This window comes from Malaclemys terrapin, chromosome 4 (assembly GCF_027887155.1).
Source record: "Malaclemys terrapin pileata isolate rMalTer1 chromosome 4, rMalTer1.hap1, whole genome shotgun sequence".
NCBI lineage: Eukaryota > Metazoa > Chordata > Testudines > Emydidae > Malaclemys > Malaclemys terrapin.
The window spans coordinates 23,483,029-23,491,505 of NC_071508.1; positions in this window are offsets into that span (position 1 = coordinate 23,483,029).

Here is an 8,477-nt window from a genome sequence, read left to right on the forward strand (position 1 = left end):
GAGTACACAGAGGTCTTCCGGGGGGACATCAACTCATCTAGATAGTTGCCTAGTTTTACAACAGGCTACATAAAAAGCACTAGTGAAGTCAGTACAGACTAAAATTTCATTCAGACAATGACTTGTTTATACTGCTCTATATACTATACACTGAAATGTAAGTACAATATTTATATTCCAATTGATTTAGTTTATAATGATATGGTAAAAATGAGAAAGTCAGCAATTTTTCAGTAATAGCGTGCTGTGACATTTTTGTATTTTTGTGTGTGATTTTGTAAGCAAGTAGTTTTTAAATGAGATATAACTTGGGCATACGCAAGACAAAATCAGACTCCTGAAAGGGGTACAGTAGTTTGGAAAGGTTGAAAGCCACTGTTCTAGACTTTTAATCATTTTTGTTGCTCACCTCTGGACTTTCTCCAATTTGTCTACATCTTTCCTAAAATGTGGCACTCAAAACTGGACTCAATACTCCAGTTGAGGCCTTATCAGTGCAGAGTAGAGCGGAAGAATTACTTCTTGTGTCTTGCTTACAACACTCCTGCTAATACATCCCAGAATGATGTTCGCTTTTTTTGCAACAGTGTCACACTGTTGACTCACATTTAGCTTGAGATCCACTATGATCCTTAGATCCTTTTCCGCAGTACTCCTCCCTAGGCAGTCATTTCCTATTTTGTATGTGTGCAACTGATTGTTCCTTCCTAAGTGGAGTACTCTGCATTTGTCCTTATTGAATTTCATCTTATTTTCTTCAGACCATTTCTCCAGTTTGTCCAGATCATTTTGAGTTTTAATCCTATCCTCCAAAGCACTTGCAACCCCTCCCAGTTTGGTATCGTCCGCAACTTTATACGTGTACTCTCTATGCCATTACCCAAATCACTGATGAAGATTTTGAACAGATGTGGACCCAGAACTGATCCCTATGGGACCCCATTCGTTATGCCCTTCCAGCATGACTGTGAATCACTGATAACTACTCTCTGGGAACAGTTTTCCAACCAGTTATGCACCCACCTTATAGTACCTCCATCTAGGTTGTATTTCCCTAGTTTGTTTATGAGGTGGTCATGTGAGACAGTATCAAAAGCCTTACTAAAGTCAAGACAGACCACATCTACTGCTTCCCCCCATCTACAAGGCTTGTTACCCTGTCAAAGAAAGCTATTAGGTTGGTTTGACATGATTTATTTTTGACAAATCCATGCTGACTGTTATTTATCACCTTATTATCTTCTAAGTGTTTGCAAATTGCTTGCTTGATTATTTGTTCCATTATTTTTCCAGGTACTGAAGTTAAGTTGACTGGTCTGTAATTCCCCGGGTTGTCCTTATTCCCCTTTTTATAGATGGGCACTATATTTGCCATTTGCCATTCTTCTAGAATATCTCCCGTCTTCCATGAGTTTTTGGCTCAGATATCTCCTCAGTCAGCTCCTTAAGTATTCTAGGATGTATTTCATCAGGCCCTGATGACTTGAAGACATATCACTTGTCTAAGTAATTTTTAACTTGTTCTTTCCCTATTTTAGCCTCCGATCTGACCTCATTTTTCACTGGCATTCACTATGTTAGACGTCCAGTCGCTACTAAACTTTTTGGTGAAAACTGAAACAAAGAAGTCATTTAGCACTTCTGCCATTTCCACATTTTCTGCTCTTGTGCCCTTAATAATATCTCTTTGAAAAATTGCCAACACTCTTGAACTGTTTTTCCCTTTAGACTTGCTTCCCATGGGATTTCACCTACAAACTCCCTGAGTTTGCTAAAGTCGGCCTTCTTGAAATCCATTATCTTTATTGTGCTATTTTCCCTCCTACCATTTGTTAGAATCAAGAACTTTCTCATTTCATGATCACTCTCATGCAAGCTGTTTTCCACTTTCAGATTCTCAGCCAGTTCTTCCCTATTTGTCAAAATCAAATCTAGAAGAGCCTCTTCCCCTAGTAGCTTTCTCTACCTTCAGAAATAAAAAAATTTCTCCTATACATCCCAAGAACTTGTTGGATAATCTGTGCCTTGCTGTGTTATTTTCCCAACAGATGTCTGGATAGTTGCAGGCCCCCATCACCACCAAGTCCTGTGCTTTGGATGATTTTGTTAGTTATTTAAAAAAGCCTCATCCACCTCTTCTTCCTGGATAGATGGTCTGTAGTAGACCCCTACCATGACATCACCCTTGTTTTTTACCCTTTTTATCCTTACGCAGAGACTTTTCACAAGTCTGTCTTCTATTGCCATCTCAACCTCAGTCCAGATATATACATCTTTGATATATAAGGCAACATCTCCTCCCAATAACAAGGCAGTAAAGTAAATAACAAGGGTAAAGGTTATGGAAGGACCTACAATAACACACGGGTGGGGGCATGGTATGGGAGGGTACTACAATAACAAGGCAGTGGGTAAAGGTTCTGGAAGGACCTACAATAATACACCGGTGGGGACATGATATGGGAGGACACTAGAGTTGCCAGGCATCTGGTTTTGGACCAGAACGCCCAGTTGAAAAGGGACCCTGGCAGCTCTGGTCAGTACAGCCGACCGGGCCGTTAAAAGTCTGGTTGGCAGCGCTGTGGGGGCCTGGGGCTAAGGCAGGCTCTCTGCATACCCTAGCTCGGCGCAGCTCCCGGAACTGGCCACCAGGTCCCTGCAGCCCCTAGACGCATGGGCAGCCAGGGAGGCGCCACGTGCTGCTCTCACCCCGAGGGCCAGCTCCGCAGCTCCCATTGGCCAGGAACCCTTCCATCTGCCAATCCCTTCCCCATCTGCCAAACCGGGGTGTAGCTCATTGGGAAACCGGAGTGGGTCAGATGGAGAGAGGGCGCTTCCTCCCGCTGGCCACGGGGTGGTGCCCTTATGCCCCACACAGCACGGCTGGAGCAGGGCCCCAGTTTGTTCAAGCCTGGAGGTTCTGGGGTTGGGTCTGGAGCCAGCCTGTCCCTGCTAGTCTCTGACTCCACAGGGGATGGGGCAGTGTGTGCCATGCAGCAGCCTGGACTCTGTTTGCTTCGGGATCTTGCCTGGATGGGGCACAGGGGCCACCCACAGCTCTCACGGGGGGGTGAGGGGGTGGCTCATCTGTGCCAGCAGTGAGATGGCCAGGAGGAGAAGCCCGTTTCCTTTCCAAGCCCCAGCCCCAAGCCAAGGCAGGGTCTGCACGAGTCTCTGAGCCCTTAGCACCAACGGGGTGTGACCTGCCCCCAGGGGGCCTGTCTGGGGAGCAGGCTGCCCAGCAGCTTCTGTCTGTGGTTTGCTTTGCTCCGGAGTCCCACTAGCAGGCCCTGGCAGCCTCGTGGGGCGGGATCTGGCTTCGTCCTGGGTCACCCAGCCAGCGCCCTCCTGCTGACGCCCTTGCTCTCTCTCTCCCACGGAAGGGGCCTCATTAACCCCGTGGGCGGTGCCAGGAGCGCCCGGACAGCCCCGCTGCAGTGCATCTCCGTGGCAGAAGGACACTCCAAGCCCGTTCTCTGCATGGACGTCACCGACGAGCTGCTGTTCTCCGGATCCAAAGGTCTGCGCCTCGGGGGCGAGCCGGCTGCTGAGCTCTGGGTGTGATCACTGGGGAGTGAGCCTGTTACCCAGGGGAGGGGCTGAGCCACCCTGAACTGTGGGGATAGGACAGGAGCCTCCTGCTCGGACAGCACCAGCCTGCCTGAGAGCCCCAAATGGCACAATGGGCCGGTACAGTTCTGGGTCCCCCCAGCAGAGGGCAGCAATGCTGCACGAGTCCTTAGGCTGAACAGTTGTGTGGTGACATCCATGAAGCGAGTTGTTGGGGCCTCTGCCCGGTCCCTAGTGGCCGGATGTTCACCTTGCACCTGGCACTAATAGCCCCTCCCCCCATTGGCAGGTCCGGCGGAGGTGCCAGGGGCTGGATGAGCCACGGGGACTGAGCTCCCCTCTCGCCCCTGGGGCACTCGTGGGAGCAGGGGAAGGCAGTGGCGGGGGGGGGGGGGGGGAGAGCCGTGGGGTTCCTCTGCTGAGGACGGGAAAGGCCCTGCAGCATCACATGCTTCCGCCTCCTCCCGCAGATCGGAGCTGCAAAATGTGGAACCTGGTGATGGGCCAGGAAATCACCTCACTGAAGGGCCACCCCAGTAATGTGATATTCATCAAGTACTGCAGCCACTCGGGGATGGTGTTCACCGTCTCCACCTCCTTCATCAAGGTGTGGGACATCCGGGACTCGGCCAAGTGCGTCCACACCCTCCCGTAGGTACCTGGCGCCCTGAGGCTGCCCTGTGGGCCTGGCCAAACTCGACGCGCTGCCCTGCCAGTGTCCTGCACCCAGGGCAGCATTGCAAAGACCAGGCGGCCGGCCCGGTTTCTGCAGGGCTGAGTCTAGGAATGCTGCAATGCTGGTCGCTCTAGCCTGGCCTGGCTCGTGGAGGCTCCGTGGCTTGGTGCTCTGCTCTCAGGGAAGTTGCTTCTCTCGTCTGTTTCAGGGGGCACCGTGCACCCTACAGTTGCTTTGATCAGGGATGGGTAATGACCCATCTGCAGCTGCCAGCACCGTTTCCAGACTCCAGCAAATCAGCCCCTCTCTCTGGTGCCCAGCCATAGACTGAGATGTCTCTTTGCCGGCAGTCCCTCCCCAGATCTAAAATCTGACTGGCGGGAATGTGCCTGGGCTGCCTGTCAACATCAACTCCAGGCCAGGGGTGGGGTTTGTGTCGCTCCGCCCCGGGCGTGGAGCTGGCATGCCTGCTGGTACGGGTCTGGCTGGCTGCTCGACAAGGCACCTCCCTTGGGGATGCCCCAAAAGCTGCTGCCTGGGTCACCCTTGCTGTGCCGTTGCTCCTGGCTTGAGGGGACGTGGGGCTGAGCGGGGGTCTCATCCTGGCACCACTGGCACTGCATGTGGCCAAGAAGTGGTGTTGCTTCACCCTCTATCTAGATGGCTGGGGACAGATGCTGTCCAGCCTTCTAATCAGTCCACAATGGACTAGATCTTCCATTCCACACAATGTAAATTACCCCCCCCCCCTTCCCCGAGGGTCTCTGTCTTGAGGCTCACCTGTTTCTGTCTCTTTGGCTTAGCTCTTCGGGTCAGGTGATCCCTGGGGACACCTATGCCGAGACCACCACCTGCACCATCGCCAGCGTGCAGGGCGAGCCCCAGATCAACCAGACTGCGCTCAACCCCGCCGGCACCATGCTCTACGCCACCGCCGGGAACTCCATCCGCATCTGGGAGCTCAACAGGTCCAGGCGGGGCTAGCTCGGGCTCCCAGGCGAGGGCAGCTCTTGTGGGGAGGGAGATGGGTGCTACGTAGGCAGAGGGAGCAGCCATTCTGGGCTGGGCCCTGCTCCCTCCCGTCTGGAAGCTGTGTTATTGAGGCAGGGGTGGATTTGGCCTGGGACTATTGGCCTCAGCGCCAAGGCTCTTCAAAGGGACCCCAGAGCCAGAATCCCGGTGGAGGGGGAGCAGGAGGGTGGCCCCCAGCATAGACAGGGTGAAGGGCCACAGCCAGGACTGGCACCAGGGGCAGCTGCCCTGGCACAAACCTCGAGCAGCTTAGTCTGTCTATGCTAGGGCTTCGCACTACAGCAGCTGCTGGGGCAGGTCCCCGGGGTAGATGATCAGGCCCAAGGATGGGTGAAAGCCGGACCCAGTGCTGCAGCTCTTGGGGTGACTGGCTGGTGCACTGAGCCCCTCCGACACTGCTCCTGAACCCAGCTCTCTGCCCCTAGCTCAAGGCCAGGATCGCAGCCGATGGTGCCCAGGGACAGGGTATCCCCAGGGCATTCCGTGCTTAGTGCCCCAGAGTCGGAGGTCCCAATTTGAGGGGGTGATGGAGAGGGGCCTAGGGCTGGAAGGGTCCCTGCTGGGAGCCTTGGAGACTGGGCCAGTGAAGGGCCTGCAGGAACAAGCGCCTCCTGCTGAGCACGCCCCAGACTCCAATGGCCCCAGCTCCTGCTTGTAGGTTGCAGCCTATCGGGAAGCTGACCGGCCACATCAGGCCTGTGATGTGTCTGACTGTGAACCAGACCGCGAGCAACCATGACCTGGTCATCACCGGCTCCAAGGATCACTACGTCAAGGTACCCGGGGACCCTCCCCCCTCCCGCTCATGGGCAGCAGCACAATAGGCCTTTGAGCCCTGGGTCCGCTGCTTGTGCCAACCCTCCCCACCCCCATGCATAGCCTGTATGTGCCAGCTACAGGGGCTCGCTGTCCACCAAAGGCCTGGGGAGGAGGGGACGCGCTGGGTGGGGTTGTCCAGAGCGCCCAGCGTCGGCCTAACTCCGCTCCCATGGGGGGCGGGAAGGAGCCGTTCTGTTGACCTCAGCGGGAGCAGAAGGAGGCCAGTACTGAGCACATCTGCAAATGCCACCCAGGGTCTGAGAAATGCCATGAGCCCCCCAGGACTCGTGGCCTGTAGCCTTAGTGATGGGCCGCTCGCCGCTGTGGAGACCGGAATTCCTGGTGCCCAGCCCAGGCCTCCCCTCCGCACCCCCGGCCAATGTGCCTCATGCGAAGGTGGAACCGGCCTCCTCCTGCCCTCTGTGGCCTCTGCTGAAACTAACGCCCAGGAGGCTATTTTGTCTTTGGCCCCCTGCCAGTCAGGCGCTGAGCTGCACCCACACGTCGGCCGCTAAACCACTGGAGGAGGTGGAGATTTCCAGTCCTAGCTGAGATGGGCGAGGTTCAAAACAGCAACCTGTATCTCAGCAATGAGCCATCATGTCCCCATGTGGCCTCCCCAAGGATCCCGGCCTGGCGTAAGCCGGCAGAACCCCGCTGCTGCCAATCCATCCCTGTCTCATTTGCGGGGAGCAAATACTTGATAATGGGCTCTTCAGTCTAACAGACAAACGTCTAACACGATCCAATGGTTAGCAGTTGAAGTTAAGACAATCTGCCGAGATCTCCAGGCCAATCACTAAACCCGCCAAGTAACACAGCCCCAGTGTGTGTTTTACTCACCGCTATCTTCTCCACAAGGACGGCTTTGCTAGCATTGAGGTTTCTCTCTGGACTCCTGGCCAGATGGCTCTGCTGAGGGTGCTGATGCAATCCAAAAACTTCAGTTTCTGGGCCTCGTCCTACACCCCACAGAGATTAAACACAAACAGGAAGCTTAGCGTGGAAAGGCGCTGCCAGTGGGAGAGATGTCACAAAGCTTCCCCCCAGTGCTGCTCAGGTTTTGATATGCCGAATGGCAGAAGGCCATTCATCTGGTAACAGGAGTGACTATCTGGGGAGGGGAGGGCAGCTCTGTATGAAACCGGACTAGAGAGGGAGCAGCTCTCACGGGGTAGGTGTCCAAAGAGGAACTGCAACATGGGGGCTAAGCAGCCAGTCAGTCTTACTGGGGGCTTGATTGAGTGGGAGGAACAGCTGGGTGGGACACCCTGACACCCCAATATTCGCCACTGTCATGTCATTAGGATATGTTTGTACAAAGTACTGTATGTCTTGTAAGGTATCATTCTAAACATCTTTATCTGCTAGACATTAATGTCTTGTTGGATTGTATGTGCTATTGTTGTATGTGAAGTTATGAGTTCAGCTATGTATGTTACTGAAACACGTGAGGTTCAAAACAGCCTTTTCAGGTACAACAATTAAAATTAAATTCCTCAATGGCTTATTGAGGAAATGCACACAAGCACCGGGGTTACCCCAGGAACTATATGCAATAGAAATCTCTCCAAGATAACACTACCCAATGGAAGCAGGGGCAGGACCGCTAGCACAATGGTTTGAGCATTGGCCTACTTAAACCCAGGGTTGTGAGTTCAATCGGGGGGGGGGGGGGGGGCACTTAGGGATCTAGGGCAAAATCAGTACTTGGTCCTGCTAGTGAAGGCAGGGGGCTGGACTCAATGACCTTTCAAGGTCCCTTCCAGTTCTAGGAGATAGGATATCTCCATTAATTTATTTATTTTTATTAACTGTTGGACCCAGGTCACAGCAAGAGTTTTCCAGCAAGTGGGAAGAGGAGATAAAAGGGGGACAATGACATGGGGGGGGGGGCGGCTCACTCTCACCTGGAAACACCTGAGGGACAAAGATTGAACTATGAGAAGTGATGGTGCCAGGCTGGAGAGAGATTCCTAGCCTGTGTAAGAAAACCTGGGAAATCCAAGCTGCAAAGCCAAGCCCGCGTGTGCCCGTAACAATCTGCCCACCTGTTTGTCACTCAGGGTGAGAATTTGCTCATGTAGATCCTGCCTATCTAGTGTGTAACGCTTAGTTTGCGCGTTGCATTTATTTACTCAAGCAACCGGCTCTGCCCTGGGCCCGGCCGCCCCAGCTAGAGGCAGCCGCGGGCTCGTGCAGCGACCAGGGCGAAGGCAGAGAGCTGCGATCCCGGCGCGCGAGAACCCCAAGGGGGCAGCAGACTCCCTGCCCAGGGGCCCTAGGCCACGCCCTCTCCGGCGCGCGACGCAGGGCGACGTCACGACGTTATGCTGCTGCCCCCCGCCTTTGCCTAGTCACGTGCCTACGTGCCCCGGCC